Genomic DNA, 21338 nt, shown 5'->3' on the forward strand with positions numbered 1-21338 from the left:
TACACCACAATACGTGGTTCTCAATGTGCACAACTCGGTATATGAAGTTATTCGTCTCTGTTACAGAGAGCGATCAGAGCTTGTTATATCCTTATTCTTTTGACTCATGAATATGATTTTTTGTCAGAAAAAGAAAGAAAATGACAGTGTATGCTCTCCTACTCTCGCTTAAACTCAACCGCTGCCGAAGTAGTTCCTTCCCCCACACATTTCCTCTCACCGCACCACACCTCTGCTGCTGTTCAGGCGACATGATTTTCTCCTGTTGCTATCCTTTCTTCTCGTAACTACCGGCCTATAGAGACAAACGCAACGATCGAATCGCTTCTCAGAGCTGATGTAGTCTAGTCATGTGTTTGTTTTCTCCCAGAAATCTATGCACGCTATCATCATTTCATTATGGGTTGAGAGGATTCGAGTTTAGTCCCGGCCTGTACACTTCGTGAAGTGCACAAGTGATGAATAAACGACGATTGCATCATATTCGTTTCGTTTCCATCACTGCCTACACGTATGACAGATCCAGACAGCAACACCTTCAATGAAAAAATTGTTCATTTTGCTGCGGCTGATTCCTGAGCAATCCTTAGCAACATGATAGTAGGTTCCACAGAGTCCACAAATGCAAGGGTCAATTCCAGTTACATCTTCCGAGCATTTTCCTCATAGATGCTTTTCTATGTTGGATAGCAAAAACGATGCACAGATGTAAACAAACTGTTCGAATTTGGCGGCAACAGCAACAGAACAATAAGGCATCAACAGAAGCACAATCAGCAGCTTTTGGAAATTTGTTTTACAGAATCACAGAATACGAAAAACTTCAACGAATCGAAATTAAACGAGCGCTTAACTAGCCAAACTAGCCAAACCACACTCGTGGTAAAATAAAGAGAACAAATAATACAAAAAACTAATAATTCCCGAAATTGGACGTCAACAAAAATCGTATATATATTAGAGTGGCCATTTTTGTAACATCATGCGATTTCGATGAGCGCCGGGCGGAAAAAGTTTCCTTTTTACTCCAAAAATAAGCCATGAAAATTTGAAGTTGGTCCGAGTTCATTTAATGGACCCACAAAACGCTTATATTTAAAAAAATAGATTCTCATAAGAATTGCTGTTTTTTATCTCTTTATGAAGTTTTTTGCCTTAGTTTCTTAAAATAGTTGTATATTTTGTGTCGAAATACTCTTTAATCATAGAATCATATCATAGGGGATATTCACATATTACGTAACGCTAAATTTTAGCAATTTTGAATACCTTCCATCCCTGAATAACACAATTTTGCATGGGGGCCTCGCACAATGGAACTCTTTATTGAATATCCCCTTCTTCTGAGTACGTAACGTAATAAATGAATGACCTCTTGTATTCGTTAGAGGATTTGAAGCTGCTATTCAGTGATTATATCCCTAGTGAACCGTCACAATCGGATTGGTGAAGCAAAATTATTAAAGTTATCAAGAGCTTTTTGTATGGATTTAATGTTAGTTTTAGTATTATTATTATTTTTTGCTATGAGGCAGTTCAGCACTAGTTATCTAAATTCACTAGGACGGTGATTTTTTTTTTCAAATATAGTCGGTAGATATCATTTTGATCGAATTGCAACTCTTATGTGTTACGATGGAACAGCAAAAATCTTAGGCGCGCTTAAAATTGATCTAAGGCTCCGGCAAAAATATCGCCTAACAAGTTCATAATACGTTAGTGGATTGGAATATTTCGGAAAAGTTTCAAAAACTAACCAATATTACTTGTCCTCTTATATCTATATCTATGAACTTTTATGCAAAATATATTACATGGCAAAAGCATCGGACCTTAAACACCTTTCTTCTCCCATTTCACAAGAGCATCAAACGAAATCATTCACAGTTTCAATTATCCAAAAGTTCGCTCGAAATGGTTCGATGAAGATTGCAATCAAATTAAGCAACTTTGTGCAATCAAGTTCGCGGCTACTATGAAGTGCTCTTGGAGTTAGCATTCACATTTCTTGGTTGTAAAGCGACCCTTTTCACTTATCACACGCAAGATTCATGGTAAAAAAACATTTATTGCCTGCGAAAATATTTGCTCTGATCATTGATAAATTGCATTCGAGACATGTCCCTTTTTATAGTCAAACTTTACATTCAGGTGTTTTGCGGGTGTACGGTATCCAATGTATGATTCAAGTTATGAATTTTCTACATGATTCTTTCGCATACATCGGAATTGATAGTCGTTTCAGACGCTGTAACTGAAAAGATGAAGAAACACTTGTGGTATTTAAGCTCAGAATAAATTGGATTGGTTTGATATCCCGCTTGAAAAAAATTGATCAGGCGATTAAAAGCGAATGGTTCTTAAGGTGAAACGGTATTGAAGCCACAAACAGCCAATTTCGAGCCACCACTTCGAATTTTCAAAAGCACAAGACTGTGGCCATTTTAGGTTTCAATACCGTTTGGCCTTAAATAGCTGATGTCGAATGTCGCAAGCAGTAAAATCCTGAACAGTTACTACTATATAATTTATCCCATCTCGTTTTATACAAAACTTTTCGAGTTTTGAACTTAATATTTCGACCGTGATCCAGCCGAATAGAAAAATAATGAGGAATAGCAAACATCTTTCAAAAATTATTCGCTATAAACGACGCCACAGAACATGGTGTTAAATTCATGAAAAATTCTAGCCGTGTTCCAACACATAATGAAGACGAACTTCAGTTTATATTGCATGTTGTTGATTCATTCCGTAAAAATACCCACCTCATTCAAAATCCGAACTTTTTAACAAATACCAAAAATTTTAGGTTATTTTAAACTTAAATTAGGATAATAATACAGTCATACCTCGATATAAGCATAGACTAAAGAGACATAGATATCCAAGTTGGGCTTCGCTGCATATAATCTCAAGGCAACACTATGAACTTGCCATCTGTAGGCCGTTGGGTGAACTAAATCATATCCACTCGGAAAAATATTATGGTGCTCCTTATCATTTCAGTGGTGAGCTTGACCAGATTCTCGCACCCAAAAAATATCTTGTTTCTTTCAATCAGATTTGTACGGCGGTTTTCACTCGACTTTACAATACACACCAAATTCCCAAGCTCAGATTCAGCAATCTTTACTGAAATTCAACAATAAAAACCATGTACTGAGATTTCAGCAATTTAAATGTTTTCTGAAAATTCGGCAATTCGTTTTGCTTTACCGACATTCAGCAATCTTTCCTTCGATTACTGAATGTACAGCAATGTACTGTCAAAATGAAAAAAAAAATGGTGCTTGTTGTCAATATTTTTAGTCCGCGCGCGTAAAAAAGGTTAGTTCGCCCGTGATAAAGGCGTAAAAAGGCTTGAACGCCGACCGTTGAGACGTGCAGGAAGTGTCTGGTGAGTGGAAAAATTAATTAATCTTGTTTTTCATAGTTCAGTGGAGGAAGTTGGCAAAAGGACATCGAATGGACGGATCGGACTTAGGCGACACATTACTCGAGAATCAATTTTATCTTAGTGACATGGTGAAAGGTTAATAAATAATAAGCAAAACATCGACTTTCAACGTGTTTTAAAATCTACACGAAGAATTTCCACTGAATTGATGTTTCAGTAATTTAACGGACGTTCGCTGGAAATTCAATAATAGTACGTCAACCATGAATGACATTTCACATTGCTGAAAATTCTGTAAAGTAACGTCAAACAGAATGACATTTCACATTGCTGACACATTCAGTAATATTTCATTGCTGAAATGATTACTGGAATTTCAGCGTGGCAAAATTCAGTGAAAGTTTACTGAATTTCAGTAAAAAAAAATTTGGTGTGTATAATCTAGATGATTTGTAATTTCAATTTATTACAACAAAACAGCAAAAAAACCTCGCGTAATTCTACAAATTAGCATGAGCCACAAAATGTAAAAATATCATAGATACTCTCATCGCATTGTCGGAGGTGACAAAAAGAAAAAAGAGCTTCACATTCACTTAAATTATTTTAACATTGTTTATGTTGTACTTGACGTTCGTGAATATTGACGAAATAAGTTATGCTATGCTTTGCTACTCGTTGTAAGTGAATTTTGAGGATATTAGGAGACGTATATAACAACGATTTTCAACGCAGTGATGTAAAACCTTAGTTAAAAATAGAGTTTAGCGGTATTCACCAAAATATATATTGCATCGTTTTGCCTTTCTCCTAGAAAGGTATAGCAATCACTTGCAAAACCGAAAGTATAAAAGTGCTCCAAAGGACCGAATGGCATATATCACTCGACTCAGCTCGACGAGCTGAGCATTTTCTGTATGTGTGTGTGTGTATGTGCAGATTTTTATTCTCATTCACTTTTCTAAGAGATAGCTGGACCGATTTTCATGAAATTAATTGCAAATGAAAGGTCTTGTTGCCCCATAAGACCCCATTGAATTTTATTGTAATCGGATTTTTAGTTTAGAGGTTAAAAATGTGAAAATCATGAAACATCAATATCTCAGAAACTACACAACCGATTTGAACAAAATTGATTTCAAATGAACGGGCTACATAGAAAACCCTTAAGTTTTGAATTTCATGAAGATGAACTTGTGGTTCAAAAGTTATGACAAGAAACGTGTTTTGAAGACTACTTAATCTCACTCATGTTTCTCAGAGATGGCTGAACCGATTTTCATAAAATCAGTGTCAAATGGAAGGTCTTGTTGCCCCATAAGACCCTATTGATTTGTTTTGCAATCGGATTATTACTTTGCCTGTTATGTTTAAAAATGTGAAATCCAGCTTTGAAAAGGAACATATTTCGAAGACTACTTGAACTCACTCATTTTTCTCAGAGATGGCTGACCCGATTTCCACAAAATTAGTGTCAAATTTATGGTCTAGCTGCCTCATAATACCCTTTTGAATTTTACTGTAATCGAACTGTAACTTCATTTGTAATGTGCCGACTTGTAAAAATCACGAAACTTCATTATCTCAGGAACTACACAACCGATTTGATTATTATTATCAGATAAGCGGGCTAGTTAAGGGTTAACTGATGAATTATGATTGAACACGTTGTTTCAAAATTTGGCTGCCCTACACGTTCCCATTTCATTTGATTATAATCGAACTTAAGCAACCGTTATGTATTAAATTTTTAATAAAACAACGAAAGTGTATTATCTCAAAGATTACATGACTTATTTGAACATAACTAGTGTCATACGAACGAGTCATCTCTCAAACTTCCAAATAACAAACTTCATAACAATTTGATATGTGGTTCAAAAGTTATGGGAAGAAGAGAAATTCAAAGACTATTTAAAATGTGGCCTCAACATAATTTAAATGTGGTGTCGTACTATTTGAACGTTCCAAGTTCATTGATTCCTTGCGGTTTGTTTGAAGTCTGCAAATGCACGACGAATCGGCCATAGGATATGATCAAAGTCAAATAACAAATCGTTTGAAATGATTGGTTTTATCGAAATGACAACATCCTCGTCTTTTGGCTTCTGTACATCGCACAGTGCGTTGAGCCATAGACAAAAATCGTTTTTCTTTCTTTTTTATTTGGATGCACCAAGTACCCAGTAGTGTTCACAGATATCTCTTGGGTTGTGAACAAGTATTGGTGAGCTTTGGGAAGCATCACATATACTAATACAAGCATAGCAAGCGTTAGCGTCCAGAGCAATCATTAGTTTCACATTTCGTGCTAAATTGTCGCGCGTTTTCTAAACGTTGGTAAAACTTAATTACTTCGTGTATTCCAATAACATGAAATGGAAAATAACAATCAAGGTAAGTGCAATATATTTCATTGATAGAGAGACTTGGTTTCGATTGCGTGTATGATTAATCGGTATGATGAGTTGGTGAAGGTATTAATCCTTAAAAAAACGCGAACTCAAACTTTCGTTAGCGTTTTAAAAAAAGTTCCACCGAGTTCCTCTCTAAAACATACATCAAAAGTTTGCTTGAAGTGTCCTCTACAAAATATATAAAAATTAGCTGCAACTTCCTGCAACTCTGAGAGATTTTTTATTTTTCGTACGTCAATGCCGATCGCTCGTGAAGCGGCAGATATTTTAAAAGTGGTTTAACTGCAATGCAAGCAAAAGAACATCATGTTTATTTCGATATTGTCTCTACCAGAAGACACAGTTGAGCATGTTTATGAAAATTTGCACAAGTTTTCTGCTGTATATTGTCCGAAATTGAACTCGAAATGGGAGAAATGAAATAGAATAAAAAAGTATTTTATGAAAAAGCATGAAATTTTGTTGGAGTCACCGCTTGCTCTTCCTCGATTCGGTGAGAATAATTATGAATACAACCACATTTCTTCTCGTGAGCGTCCTCAGAAACTTCTTGAAAGCTGCTCAACCAGAATTGAAAAACGGCGAGTTGCAGAGCTCGTTGAAAATAACTCCCAAAAAGCATTAGTATTTGCTGCTACCGTTTCGAACAACTATTCCAATTCGTCTAAAGATGACCCAAAACTTGACTAGATAATATAATATGCATCATAAAAAATTTTAAATTGTTTGTTACTCTGGTAATTAAATATACAAAAAATAATAAAAATTATACGTAAAAGAATACCTAAAAAAATTTTTTTTTTGTTATAATTGCGCATAAGTCACTTTTGCAATTATGTAAAAGTAAGTAAAACATAGAAACCGCAGTTTTCGTTACAATGTACAACTTTTACAAAGAGATTAATGGTTTCTGGTATAGGATGAGTGCGTTGGCGTTTGGGACAGTTTTGTGATTTAGTGTATAACATAAGACTTTTATGCATTTAGTAGCTCTGAAAGTAACGAACAACTTTCCTTGTTACATTAACATGTTTTATCGACAAAATTGTGTAGTTTTGATTTACATTCAACATTCTACATTCAACGCACTGTGCATCGCCTTAATTCTGAATATATTCATATTGGGTGGTATTCTGTCATTATCAGCAGACTTTCTGGCATCAATCTGACACCGGAAATACCCATATTGGGAGGTATTTTTGGTTGTTTTCCAGAAACTAAAAGTGGTCGTCTTCACATTCAAAATAGTGTCCAGGGTCAATGTTTGGTTTCTATGCATCATCACGTTTACGGAAATATCCATATTGAGTATTATTCGGTCATTTCCGACTATTGCCTATGAGTTGCCATTTAGCAATTCAAAATGGTGCCTGAGGTCAATTGTTAGCTCCTTGCATCATTCTGGTTCCAGAGATACTCATATGGATAGTATTTGTTTATTTTAGGCTGTTTTTCACAAACCGGTAGTCGCCATCTTGGATTTCAAAATGGTATTTAGGATACTGGTTTTTCGAAGCCGAAAGTCGTCATTTTGGACTTTAAAATTGCCTGTGAAATCAATTTCTGTCATCTGGGCGTAATTATGGTTCCGAAAACATTCATATTGAATGGTATTTGGTCATTTCCGGATGTTTGCCAGACACCGGAAGTCACCATCCTAAAATTCAAGATTGTGTCTGTGATCAATTTTTAGCTTCTGTACATCTTTCTGGTTCCATAAATACTTATATTTAATGAGAATCGTCCATTTCAGGCTGTTTTCCAGAAACCGGAAGTTGCCATCTTACAATTCAAAATGTTGTCTGAAGTCGATTTGTGGCTCCAGTGCATCATTACGGTTCCGGAAATACCCATATTGGGTGGTATTTGGTCATTTGCCGCTGTTTTTCTGACACCGGAAGTCACCATTTTGGATTTCATAATGGCATTTGGAGACAATTTCTGGATTTTGAACGGCATACTGGTTAAAGAAAAGCTTATATTGGGTGGTATTTGGTCATTTTCTGCTGGTTTCAGAAACCGGAAGTCGCCATCTTTGAATTTAAAATGCTATCTGTGGTCGATTTTAGCTCCTGTGTATTATTCTAGATCCGGATATTATTATATTGGGTGGAAATCGGCCATTTTCGGCTGTTTTCCAGAAACCGGAAGTTGCCATCTTACAATCCAAAATGTTGTCTGAGGTCGATTATGGAACATATTTGTTACCACTAAAAACATTCACCTGCCAATATGGTTCCATTTAGTTGATTAGTTCGCGAGATGTGCAGAAATTTGTAAAGAAACATGTACTTCCAGAAGAGGGAGGGGCGTCAAACCATTATGGACATATTTGATACCTCTAAAAACATTCATATACCAAATTTGGTTGTATTTTTTTGATTGGTTCTTGAGCTGTGTGAAATTTGTGTTTCATTTTCATGGGATCCCTCCCTTATAGAAGAGGGAGTCGGGTTTCAAACCATTATGTACATATTTGTTACCACTAAAAACATTTACCTGCCAAATTTTGTTCCATTTGGTTGATTAGTTCTCGAGATGTGCACAAATTTGTGTTTCATCCAACTATTATGGACATATTAGTTACCCCTTGAAACATCCACATGCCAAATTCGGTTTCATTTGCTTGGTTTGTTCTTGAGTTGTGCAGAAATTTATGTTTCATTTGTATGGGACCCCTCCCTTCCAGAAGAGGAAGGGGTCTCAAACTATCATAGGAACCTTTATCGGCACCAAAAACCCCTACATACAAATTTTCACGTCGATCGGTTCGGTAGTTTTCGGGCCTATATGGGTCAGCGGACAGACAGACTTGACTTCATTTTTATATGTAAAGATTACAACATCAATATTTTAGAACCTAAAGAGTGAATATACATTTATTGGATTGAAGCGTTCATGTAAATCTATTTTTACAAATAAAAAATTGAATGAGAAAGGCTGGGTCTGACCGCTAGGTGGATAAATTTAGGTTTTAAATAGAACTTAAAAGGATGAGTGAAAATTTCCAAATTTGATTTCCTCAGTTCTTTGCAAATATTAATAAATCGATTTAAACATTCAAGCAAAAAATAATGAAATTGATAATGAATGAGATCACAAACAATAATCTGCAACAGAAGCTACAAACCGAATAGGAGAACATTCTAAAGCATTATTTGACGGCTGAGGCAGAATTATTAACCCAATCAGTTCCGCAAAGGGATTAAAGCTGTATAGTGGTACTCAATCGACTATTAAAATTGGTACAAACAACAAATGAGTTATGCTAATGATGACTAGAGCAAGATACCTGACTTCATACATTTTGCTCGCAACACCTTTATAACGGTGCCATCTGATGACCTTAAATCTGTGATTATTAGCAAAATCAATTTATCATGCTCAACCGCTAGATGAAAACGAAAACAAGGTGGCAATACCGTATAAGGATATTGAAAATTAGATGACAGGACCATACAATGATATTGAAAAACATGCTTCACCTTTCACCACCTTGTCATCACCAAATTAACAGTATACAAATTAGTTCAATTTTCGTTCACGCGCAGCGAAACTCGTGTCCGCTGCATACTGCAAGAGGAACGTATTGTGTTCTAGTCATCTTTGGTTATTCTTAAAAACATATTGTTGAAACGACTATGAACGATTAGTCATACTATCTTCAAAATAAATAATTCATATCATGGTCATCTCATACATTGACATTTATTATAGTCCTGTTGTAATAAATTATTGTTTTTATCTAGACCATATAGATTAGTCTGTTAAAAACACCGCACAAATCTGACCAAGCCTAAAAAGATAGCAATTACCTTTATATTTTTCTATGTGTGCTCATTAAATGTAGTTCACCCAACCGCCAGCATACTCGGAGGGGCGCCACATTTTTGTTGCCCGTATTGTTGGTTGAGTTGGATATCTATGTTTCAATAATCTAAGATATAAGGCAACTTTATTTTTATTTTCGTTACGTTGTATCGAGTTACGATAGATCGAAGCACGAAAAAAAAATTTTGTTATTGATGCAAAATTCTTTATGGATACTCAAAAGTGCACAAAAACTTATTTCCCTTCACCTAAAAGTATATATAAACCCTTCTTATGTCCCTTTAAGACACTTTTCGTAGACCAGTATACTGCCCATAATCGCATATTTGTAACATTTGCAAAATTGGTTGTTCGAGCAAATAGCACTTTTATTTTTTGAACTTAAATGCTTTGTTCCCAATATATTATATATATGGTTATAATAACCAGTCACAAAACATTGAAAAAATAAATGTCAATTTTACCCCATTTTACGGTACTTATTGGTTTCAAAACTGACCTAAAACGTTCAATCGGAACATTATACACCTCAAAAAATAAAATTTTTGTACTTCAATTTTGGGAAATTGAAAAAAAGTTACGTTATATCGAGGTAAAAGTTACGTTATATCGATTTACGTTATATCGAGGTTGCCTTATATCGGGGTATGACTGTATAACGGTTTTATAAAAATACAAGTGTATTTGAATACGTTTATCGAGAGATATATGTTAAAAAAAGAAAAAAAATCCGTACAATTTTCATGTAAATCGATTTTTTAAATATAAGCGTTTTGTGGGTCTATTAAATAAACTCCGATCAACTTCAAATGTTCGTGGCTTATTGTAGAGGTCAAAAGGAAACTTTTTCAGCCCCGCGCTCATTAAGATCGATAGTTTCAAAAACGGCCATATAAAATATGGCCACTCTAATATAAATATATATATACATATATACATATATACATATATATATATATATATATATATATATATATATATATATATATATATATATATATATATATATATATATATATATATATATATATATATATATATATATATATATATATATATATATATATATATATATCTATAAATTTGAGTCTAACGGAAACCGATAATTATTTCTTTTGATTTCGATAAGCAATGTTTTTCTGACGGCATGGGACTTAGTCCCTCTGTCGCAGGTCTGCGCTTATCTTGTGACGCCCATTACTTGGAAGATAAACCACCTGGGGCCCCCAGCAACGTGCCCGCAGGCTAGTTAAGTTATTTTTTAATTCTGATTCGCAAAAAAGTAATGAAATATCTATCTCCCATAGCTCACCCCTGCCTCAGAAAACTCTTCGATTCCGCGCTACTATCAAAATTCACGTGGTCTAAGGACAAACCTGGAAGAGTTTATGCTGAACGTTATCGATTGTTTGTACGACTGCGTCATCCTACCCGAAACAAATCTTGACGACGGCATATGCTCATCACAAGAATTCGGAAACAACTACCAAGTCAATCGTTCAAATCGAAGCCGTCTCAACAATGAGAAAGATTCTGGTGGTGTGGTTCTTATTGCAGTGAAGCGTTGTTTTACGTCTTCTGTGCTTACGTTAGCTATGGATGACAGCTTAGAGCAGATTTGGGTGAAGATCAAGGCATGTGGTTCGATTATTGTCGTTGGGGCCTTCTACTTTCCCCCAAATCTCAGGAATGAGGTCGATGTCATGGATCGACATATAGCGTGTGTTGAATTAGCAGTCAACTCAATTTCTCCACGTGATGATTTGTTGGTTTTTGGTGATTATAATCGTCCCGGCTTAAAGTGGAAAAGACATCCGTGTTCTAACCACATGTACACCGATGCTCTCCAATCTACTATCAATTCAGGCAGTGCGCACCTGTTGGACGGAATGTCACTTCTAAACATGCATCAAATCAATCACACACTGAACAATTATGAGAGAATTCTGGATCTCGTTTTCATTAATCAGCGAGCTATGAATGACTGTGATATCCACCCATTCTGCTTTCTCTTCGTCGTACTGCGTCTCATTCGTAGACGAGTATGACCTTACAGCACGTTCGTTCGTCGTTAACCTTTCGTCTACAAACACGCTAGAGAATTTCCGCGAAAATAGTTGGCAGATCTGTTCGACACTATTCGCTGTATCACCGTCTGAGAACATACTTGATGGTAGGCCGCCGTCTTTTCGCTGTTCGTTAACATATTTCCAAAATGATTTGGGGGTAACGTTTGAGCTTGCGCTCGACATTCCGAAGGAAGCCTCGAAAACAGGAGCGACTTAGCTGTTTATAGCGAGTGTTGATCGATAGGTGACTGACTATGTCTCCATCGAGGAACGATTGAGAGCTGTGGATTGGAGACGGCTTGAAAGCTTTCGTTGTATAAATGATGCTGTGGGATATTTCACCGAGATAGTATCGCGAATCGTAGCAGAATGTCTCCCAGTAGTGCAGCCACGACGGACACCAGCTTGGAGTAATGCAGAACTTAATATTAATTGGCTTAATGAACCAAATTCGAATCAATTAAAGCAATTAGCAGATTTTTTCAATTTGCGACAAACTGTTTGTCAATATACAAGAATTTCCAGACAATCTCGTACATTAATAGATCACGTGTTTTCAAATTTTGATAATGTTCATTCCTTTACAGAGGCCGATTACAAAATTACAGATCATGAGACAATTTTTGTTTTTATCGAGAATGACCAAAACCGTGATGATAAAGTAAAGATAAAGTGCTGGAACAGATATTCGAAACAAGCAGTGTCTCAACTTGTTTCGAGAAGCTTGGAGTTTCAACCAGTAACTTGTGATTTGGACAATAAAGCAGCTGTTCTTACCAACACGCTGAAAGAATGTACCAATAGTTTAGTTTTAGAAAAACATGTAAACTTGCATAATGCAAACAGCTGGTACACTTTAGATCTTCTGGGTTTAAAACGAAAAAGAGATAAAAGGTACAAGCAGTTTTACAGAAGTAACAGTAACGATGATTGGTATAGGTACACCGCGGCGCGTAACATGTATTCACGTGCCTTGAAAAAGGCTCGGTGTGAATATATACAGCGGAAGATTGATCAACATCAAAATAACAGTAAACAGTTATGGAAAATTTTGAAGAAACTAATGAAAAGTAAAGATTGTAGCCCGCAATCCATAACTTTTAATGGCTTAGAAGAACAATCGGCGCGAGTAATAGTAAATAAATTTAACAATTATTTCGTTAACAGTGTTCAATCGATAAATCATAGCATTGATTTGGTCAATGAGCCGGACGAGATAATACAGCCGATCAATAATAACTGTAGCTTTGATGGTTTTCATCCTATTACTTTTGCTGAGTTGAAAGATATTTGTTTTTCTTTGGAGAGATCGGCTGGTATCGACAATGTCAACGCAAAAGTAATACAAGATTGCTTTCATGTCATTGGACACGATCTGCTGGACCTTATTAATGAATCACTGCAAACAGGGCACGTGCCTAAAGTTTGGAAGGAATCACTTGTGGTTCCTATCCCCAAGATTACTGGGACGGATAAAGCCGAAGAGTTCCGTCCCATTAACATGTTGCACACATTAGAGAAAATATTAGAACTTGTTGTAAAAGGCCAGCTGATGGATTATTTAAATCGTAATGATTTGCTAATTCCAGAGCAATCAGGTTATCGAGAGGGGCACTCTTGTGAGTCTGCATTGAATCTGGTGTTAGCAAAATGGAAAGAAAAAATCGAGGCTAAAGAAACTATTCTTGCTGTATTTTTGGATCTAAAACGCGCTTTTGAAACAATTTCTAGGCCCTTATTGTTGCAAACATTGGAGCGCTTTGGTATCGTAGGGACAGCATATAAATGGTTTGAAAGCTATTTGTGTGCTAGAACTCAGAAGACTCGTTTTAATGATTTTGAATCGGATTCCATTGCTAATACACTTGGTGTACCGCAAGGAAGTGTTTTGGGGCCCATTTTGTTCATAATTTATATTAATGACATGAAGCGAGTTTTACGGTTTTGCGATATAAATTTATTTGCCGATGACACTGTTCTGTTCATTGCAGCGAAAAATCCAAACGATATTGTTGCACTTTTGAATCAAGATTTACACTATCTGGCGAATTGGTTAAAGTTTAAACAGCTTAAATTGAATATTAGTAAAACACAGTACTTGATTATTTCTTCTGCCAACTCCAGACCAGACGTAAACATTGTAATTGATGGTGAGACGATTGATCGCGTAAATGAATTAAAGTATCTTGGAGTTATTATTGATGACAAATTAACTTTCAAGTCTCACATAGATAATGTCATCAAGAAAATGGCGAAAAAATACGGTATTTTGTGCCGTTTGAAAAATGAATTGACTGTTAGTAGTAAAATTAGTCTTTATAAGTCAATCATTTCACTACATATAGATTTTTGTTCATCCATAATATTTCTTGCAAACAATACACAAATGTTGAGACTGCAGCGCTTACAAAATAAAGTAATGCGATTAATATTAAGATGTAATAGATACACTTCCTCGAGTTTTATGCTGGACGCATTGCAATGGCTTTCTGTGAAGCAAAGAGTATATTTTTTGACAATGGTGTTTCTATATAAGATTTTGAATAATATGCTGCCTCGCTATTTGTGTGATCGAATTGATAGAGGAAGTGATTTTCATAGGTACAACACTAGAAACGCGGATGATGCTAGAACACCACATTTTTTATTCGGAAGATCACAGAACTCTCTGTTGTACAAAGGAATAAACTTTTTCAATTTGATGCCAAGACAAGTAAAACGTTCAGCAACAATGGCGGAGTTTAAAAGGCTTTGTATTTCACACATAAAGTCTGTCTTGTAGACAGATTATATAGAATTTTTTGTAAATTAATGACGAAGATTGTAAAATTTAAACTTTTTTTCTAATTTATTGGGTACATCAAGTTATTATGTTCATTGATGATGATGGATTTTTGTTTGAATATAGTTATATAATAATTAAAATTAGAGTTAAAAAAAATGAGTCGGCTACACATGTTTGAGCCACGCGCGCGTAGACTAACATAGACAATCTGGATATTGAGTACATCAGGTTTAAACCCCTGAAATTGAAACGAAAAGCATAACGGGTTGATAAGTTGCTTTTTGGGTTGCTGTCACCTTTATTTTCTTAATTTATTTGCTTTTACGATTTAAAAAAAGGGTTCGGAGAAAAAAACTGAAAAGGCTTGGGTTTGCCTGTGGACTGTAGAGCTCGTTATCGGGAATTATAGTGTCATAGGATCTCTCTCGTAGTTCTGGATCGTTATCCAGAACCAATTCTGATTAGTTAACGCTCCTAAATGTTAGGTTCAATTCCTAACCAAGTCCAGATAATTTTCGGGTTGGAAACGTTCTGAATGAGCCTTGGATCAATGTTATTGAAAAATCGTTTATTTTTTATTTATTTTCAAATTATTGGTATTCTTTTGAAGGGTTACTATGTCTGTGTTAATAACCAGTCCGTTATTTGTTTGTCAACTGGTTACATTGTATGACTCTATATAATCTCTTACTTAGATAAATCGACCAGCTCAAACCGATGTAGGGGTATGAGGTGGGACCATCATCATCATAAGAGGCTGAAACGTCGTTGTTCACGGACTTGTCGAACGTATCGGAACAGTCGTTGTGAACTTACCCATTCGAGATTTACTCTGGCCAGTCGTCTATATAGAAAACTCAACAAGGAGTTGTACAAACGCTACCTCAAATGTGCGGAACGAAATCTCCGGACAAATCCGAAGGGCTTTTGGAACTACATGAAATCTCAACGGAAGGAAGCTGATCTTCCGGCGACTGTATTTTTGGATGACGAAGAAGGAATAACGGATAGAAGCAAATGTTCTTTGTTCGAAAAGCATTTTGGTGGTGTGTTCTGCAGCAAAAACACGACTGTTGAAGATATTGCAACTGCTTTGGAGGACGTTCCAGTCGACAGATTCGGTGCGGTTGTTTTCGTTGTTGATGAAAATTATGTTGAACTGATAATCACAGAGATGAAGCAATCTTTCGCTCCTGGCCCATACGGAATTCCTGTGGTTTTGTTGAAAAGTTGCTGCGAATCTCTGAAAACTGCTCTTGCCTCTCTGTTCAACTTGTCATTGGCATCCTCCACTTTTCCAAGCGTCTGGAAGTCTTCTTACATGTTTCCTGTCTTCAAAAAAGGTGACAAACTAAACGTAAAAAACTACAGGGGTATTACCTCTCTGTGTGCATGCTCGAAGGTTTTGGAGTCCATCATGAACAATTACCTCTTCTTTCGGGTGAAGAATTATATTAGCACCTCCCACCATGGCTTCTTTCCAGGCAGATCGGTATCGACTAATTTACTGGAGTTCTCGTCACATTGCCTGCGTACATTAGATCAACGCCTTCAAATTGATGCGGTGTAAACTGACCTGAAGGCAGCATTTGATCGTGTCGACCACCATATTTTGTTGGAGAACCTAAGACGTTTAGGGGCTTCGGATCGACTTGTTGCATGGTTTAGCACGTATCTTTGTGAGAGACGGATGGCGGTAAAACTTGGAGCATCGCAGTCACAATGGTTTTGCAATGAGTCAGGTGTCCCGCAAGGTAGCACATTAGGACCATTGTTATCCTCCTTGTTTATCAACGACGTCACATTTCTGTTGCCCCGTGGCTGCCGACTTCCTTATGCCGATGATCTTAAAATTTACATGGTCATTAAATCGATTGATGACTGCATTACACTGCAGAGCTTGCTAAATATTTTCGCCGTTTGGTGTCGCAGGAACAGACTTACGCTTAGTATTGAAAAGTGTAATGTTATCAGCTTCTATCGTATAACATCACCAATATTGTTTTAGTATACTATTGACGGGAAAACTTTTGAACGCTCTGATGGTTGTATCAAAGGCTTGGGAGTTTTGTTGGACACAGAATTAACCTTCAATCAGCATTACTCATCCATCATCAATAAGGCCAACAAGCAATTAGGAATGATTTTTAAAATTGGGAAATTCTTCAACGATCCTTGTACACTGCGTTCACTCTACTGTTCATTAGTTCGTCCGATTTTGGAAGCTGCCTGCGTAATATGGGACTCGCATTACGACGTGTGGACTGATCGTATCGAACGTATCGAGAAATTGTTTGTTCGTCGTGCGCTTCGGAATTTACCTTGGAGAGATCCGGATAATCTTCCACCGTACGAGAATCGTTGTGCTTTGATAGGTCTGCAAACCTTTGGACAACGACGAAAGTGCTTGAAAGCAACCACCGCTTTTAAAATTTTGACATCAATTTATGACACACCGGCATTGCTAGCTCAGCTGCAACTCCACTGCCCATCTCGTCCGAGCAGATAATTCAACCTGATTCGTCTGAATTTTAAACGAACCAACTATGGCATGAACGACCCCATTAGGTCTATGGCTGAAGAAGTTAACAGGTATTGTTGGGAATAAAAACTTCTCTGCAGCGACTTTGTGGAAATACATTTAGATGACAAATACATTTAGATGACATTTTTAAGGTTATATGAAATGGGACTTACAATTTTAGTTTCCTCCCAATAATTCAGCTTTCGCTGGTTCAATAAATTTTCGCGTTAACTGTTTGCGTATGGCAACGTATTTCTTGCTCCTAATCCTAACAATTGATAGAATATAATTCGAGTTTTATTTTAATAAAGATTTACCATACCGTTAGTTTGCTACCTATTACTAATCGTCACGTTTGCCAATGATATGATGAGTCATCGTTTAACTGACATCTACTTATAATAAGTGACATAATATTTAATTAGAGGGCCTGTCAGTTGACCGTTTACGAGTTACGTCGGTTGAATGCAGGGGGTAGTCAAGTGGAGTTTCTTGGCGGATCGAACACTCCCCAGCCCGTAAACTCTTATCCTCCTGTTGTTCAGTAGCAGGATAAGATTTACCTTCCAATTCGAGAACCGCCAATTTTGCTACCGGCCGTCGAAATACACCTTTATTTGTTTTGACCATTACTTGGCGCACGCGACCATCTGATCCAGGAAAAATTTCCTCTATCCTACCTCGTACGCCGTTATCCCCATCAACATCGTCCATTACTATGACCAAATCTCCAACTTTTATAATTTTGTTTTCTTCGTGCCACTTGCTTCTAGTATTTAATGTTGGAAAGTACTCTCTACACCATCTGTTCCAAATTTCAGTCGCCAGGTTTTGGGACCGTTTATAACTGCTTCTCAGCTGCTCTGCCAGATTATACGTTGTTCTAAACGGTTGGTGTTCTCCAGCTGAGTTTCCATGCAGAAAATGATTTGGGGTTATAGCCTCCAAATCGGCTGGCTCGGTACCGGAATATGTCAATGGTCGAGAATTTATGATATTTTCTGCTTTGCTAGCGTCGTTACTAAGATTTCGTCATTGAATTTATGTCCATGGTTCAATGTCTTAAGGGCCTCCTTGACCGAGCGAACCATTCTCTCCCAAACGCCACCCATATGTGGGGCGGAAGGAGGGTTGAAGGACCACTTGGTTCTCGCGTCTGTAAAGACATCTGCACATTTCTCGTTTATGCTTTTGATCTGATTCCTCAATACTCGCTCAGCGCCCTGAAAGTTGGTCCCATTGTCCGAAAATATTTCTACGGGAGAACCACGCTTTCCGACAAATCTGCGTATTGCCATTATACACGATTCTGTCGATAAAGTATACGCAACTTCACAATGCACTGCCCGGACTACAAGGCACGTAAATAGCCCGATCCACCGTTTCTCCACGCGCCTACCTACTGACACCTCAATAGGACCAAAATAATCCAATCCCACATAGCTAAATGGTTTCACGTATGGTTGAAGACGTTGAATGGGTAGCGGTGCCATTCTCGGAATCTGAGGTTTGCTTCGACGCAGTTTGCACCATGCACAGTCTCGAACAACTTTCTGCACCGTTGCTCTTAAACGAAATATATAAAATCTCTGACGTATTTCATTCACGATTGTCTCTTTCGATCCATGACAATATCGTCTATGATAGTCTTCTATGAGCTTGATCGTTATTTGGTGATCTTTGAGTAATATTATTGGATAGCGGGCATCAAATTCGGCAAATACCGCGTTAGCCGTCCTTCCTTCCACTCTCAGAACATCAGATTCATCAAGTATCGGCGAATATTTGTATAACTGACTCGATTTCTCCAGATGAATATAAATCCCCTTGGTACATTCTTTGTTGCGTTTCAGGATTTTTACCTCGTCTGCAAATGCCTCTCCTTGAGCCATACGCCACAAGAGATTCTCTGCTTGCAGATATTCATTTTGCTGTATCGGAACTTGAACAGTTTCAAACGCACTCGGACGAGCCTTTGCCCAGTATACCGTATGTAGTGGGACACCCTGTATTAATCTCTTACAATTCGATATGAAGCGATACACGAGTGCAGCTGTACGTTGTAGGATTTTCCATTTTGAAAAGCGCTCAACTTTAATTAGTGGTTGTTGTGTTGTTATATGTACGAATAAATAACAAGCTCGTAACTCTTCAGCAGTATTCGATTTTAACGTTGGCTGTTCTGGCCAATCGTTCTTTGATTTCCGCAAAAACTCGGGTCCTTGGAACCAACGACTATTCATGTCTAATGTCGTTCCTTTGCCCCATTTCGTCATATCATCGGCCACGTTCAATTTTGTCGGAACCCATTTCCAACACTCAACACTTGACGTACTAATGATTTCGCCGATTCTATGCGCCACAAATGGTTTGTATTTTCTTTGATCCGACCGTATCCAAGAAAGCACAGTCGTAGAATCGGTCCATAAATATCGTTCCCCTATAGGCAATGAATGGTTGGCGCATATTGTATTCAACAATCGAGCACCTAGAACTGCAGCCCGTAATTCTAATTTAGGCACAGTAGCTTCTTTCAGTGGGGCTACCTTCGATTTCGACGTCACCAGAGTGCACGTAGATTTTCCATCCATTTCAAAGCGGAAATATGCCACACATCCGTAGGCGACCTCACTGGCATCTGTGAATATGTGCAATTGCAGTGTTCGTATGTCTTTACTGGAACGGGTACCAAAATAGCAGCGAGAAATTTCTACCTTTTCAATCATCGGTGGGGCTTGAGTCCACCTTCTCCAGCTACTGAAAATTTCATCATTAACCACCTGATCCCAATCTGTGCCACACCTCCAAACGTCTTGCATAAGTATTTTACCATGCACAAGAAAAGGTGCAAGAAATCCCATCGGATCAAAAAAACTCATAGTGCATCTGAGGATGATGCGTTTAGTAGGCCGAACGTTCTCCATGAGGTACGGAATTAGCTCCGCACGTATTCCTGTGGAAAATGTGAACACATCTTCCGTGGGCTTCCAAAGAATTCCCAAAACACGTTCTGCTTCTAACGAAACATTGCCACATATTGACTTCGATTTGGGGCGAGCATCTTCACCCAGTTGTTTAAGCACATCCACAGAGCTACTCACCCAGTTTCGAATTTTAAAACCTGCCAACGAGTGCACATGGCGAACTTCAGTCGCGCGCTGTACTGCTTCCTCCAACGAGTCGGCGCTATCAAAATAGTCGTCTACATAGTGTCGTTTAATTATGGCTTCTGCTGCCTGTGGGTATTTCAGGGACTGCTGCTGGGCGTTCATATTTTTAACAAAATGCGCTGAGCAAGGCGAACACGCTGCTCCGAAAATGACGACATCCATCACATAGATTTCAGGAGACTCTTCTGGTCGCGTACGAAAAAGGAAACGTTGGGCTTGTTTATCTTCATCTCGTACTTTTATTTGATGGAACATTTCCATTATATCGCCTCCGAATCCAACACGTCTCTCGCGAAATCTGCTTATCACTGCTGGTAAGGATATCAGCATATCTGGCCCTTTCAGTAACATATCGTTGAATGAAATGCCTCCAGCCTTTGCCGCAGCATCTAACGTTAGTCGAACCTTGTCCGGTTTTTTAGCGTTTACTACCACATTCAGTGGTAGGTACCACGTCCGTGAAGCAGGAGTTATTTCAATCTCTCTCTGAGTAGCTTTATGAGCATAACCCTTCTCGATATATTTGCTCACTTGATCTGCTACCTTAACTGAAAGTTCCGGGTTATTTTTCAGCCGTTTTTCCAACGAAAGCAGACGTCTCATCGCCATCGGGAAACTATTTGGGAACTTGACATCGTCATTTTTCCATAACAACCCTGTCTCAAATCTATCTCCTACCCGTTTTGTCGTACGCTTCAAAATTTCACGGGCACGCCGGTCTTCATCGGACTCAAGCACGTACGGAGAATTTACACCCGTTTCTTCCACTGCAAAGAAGTTTTGTAAGGTTTTATTCAGCTCTAGATCACATTGGTGTATGCCACAGAAAATATCTGTCTGTAAAGGTCTTGGACCGCAAATTGTCCACCCCAATGCACCACGCAATGCAACAGGCTCACCAGCCTTGCCTATTTTTGATTCAATCGGTGCTAGTAACTCCATACTGTCCAACCCTATTAAGATGGTTGGTTCTGCGTTGGTTTGATCGTCTATAGATAGACCAGACAGGTGTGGAAAGGAAGCGGTTAGCTCTCGCATCTGGTAACTTTGTCTTGGTAGATTTAGTCTCTCTATCGTTTGCACCTCATTCAGAAGATGCTTCCTATTCCCACCTCTCGCTGAAATCGCTAAACTGACGCGCA

General features: G+C 37.7%; 1 protein-coding gene across 2 annotated transcripts in view; it reads left to right on the forward strand.

Annotated features, from left to right (window-relative positions):
- LOC129731353 (cartilage oligomeric matrix protein) overlaps positions 1 to 21338 on the forward strand; it is a 531272-nt gene that overhangs the window by 390558 nt on the left and 119376 nt on the right. The gene's annotated exons all lie outside the window — the stretch shown is intronic.

Source organism: Wyeomyia smithii, chromosome 3 (genome assembly GCF_029784165.1).
Source record: "Wyeomyia smithii strain HCP4-BCI-WySm-NY-G18 chromosome 3, ASM2978416v1, whole genome shotgun sequence".
In the NCBI taxonomy this organism is placed as follows: Eukaryota; Metazoa; Arthropoda; class Insecta; order Diptera; family Culicidae; genus Wyeomyia; species Wyeomyia smithii.